Source organism: Rhincodon typus, chromosome 8, assembly GCF_021869965.1.
Source record: "Rhincodon typus isolate 14 chromosome 8, sRhiTyp1.1, whole genome shotgun sequence".
Lineage (NCBI taxonomy): Eukaryota > Metazoa > Chordata > Chondrichthyes > Orectolobiformes > Rhincodontidae > Rhincodon > Rhincodon typus.
In genome coordinates this window covers 83425561-83426773 of record NC_063339.1, presented here as the reverse complement: position 1 = coordinate 83426773, position 1213 = coordinate 83425561, and positions in this window count along the sequence as shown.

Below are 1213 nucleotides of genomic sequence, written 5' to 3'. Positions count from 1 at the left end.
AGAGGGAGGGAGGGAGCGAGGGAAGGTGAGGGAGGGAGCGAGGGATGTGGAATGAGCAATCGAGGGAGCGAGGGACGGGGAGGTAGCGACGGACAGGGAGGTAGCGAGGAAGTTAGAGATGGCAAGGGAGTGAGGGACGGGGAGGGAGCGAGTGAGCGAGGGACGGAGCGAGGGAGCAAGGGACTGGGAGGGAAGGAGCGAGGGGTGCAGATGGAGGGAGCATGGGACAGAGAGGGAGAGAGGGAGGTAACGAGGGACAGGGACGGAGCGAGTGAGCGAGGGACGTGGAAGGAGCAAGGGAACAAGAGACGGGGAGGGAGGGAGAAAGGGATGGGGAGTGAGGGAGAAAGGGACAGAGAGGGAGGGAGGGAGCGAGAGATGGTGAGGGAAGGAGCAAGGGACGGTGAGGGAAGGAGCAAGGGATAGGAAGTGAGGGAGCGAGGGACGGTGAGGGAAGGAGCAAGGGACGGGAAGTGAGGGAGCGAGGGATGGGGATTGAGCGATCGAGGGATTGAGGGACGGGGAGGAAGCGAAGGATGGGGAGGGAGCGAGGGAGTTAGGGACTGCAAGGGAGTGAGGGATGGGGAGGGAGCGAGTGATCGAGTGAGCGAGGGACGGAGCGAGGGAGCAAGGGACTGGGACGGAGGGAGGGAGCGAGGGGTGGAGATGGACGGAGCATGGGACAGAGAGGGAGAGAGGGAGGTAACAAGGGACAGGGAGGGAGGGAGCGAGGGATGGCAAGGCAGTGAGGAATGGGGAGGGAGCGAGCGAGGTAGTGTGGGATGGGGAGGGGGCGAGGGAGCAAGGGATGGGGAGGGAGCGAGGGATGTGAAGGCAGCGAGGGAAGGTGAGGGAGCGATGGACCGAGACAGTGAGAGACAGGGTGGGTGCGAGGGACGGGGAGGGAGGGAGGGAGCAAGGGAAGGGAAGGGAAGTGAGGGAGAAAGGCAAGGGGAGGGAGAGAGTGAGGGACGGCGAGGGAGCAAGGGACGGGGAGGGAGCGAGGGATGCGGAGGTAGCGAGGGAAGGTGATGGAGCGAGAGAGTGAGGGACGGGGTAAGTGAGCGAGAGACGGAGCGAGGAAGTGAGGGACGGGGAGGGCGCAAGGGACAGGGAGTGAGGGAGCGAGGGACGGTGAGAGAGCAAGGGATGGGGAGGGAGCGTGCGAGGGACGGGGAGGGAGGGGCAGAGATGGAGGGAGCGTGAGACGGAG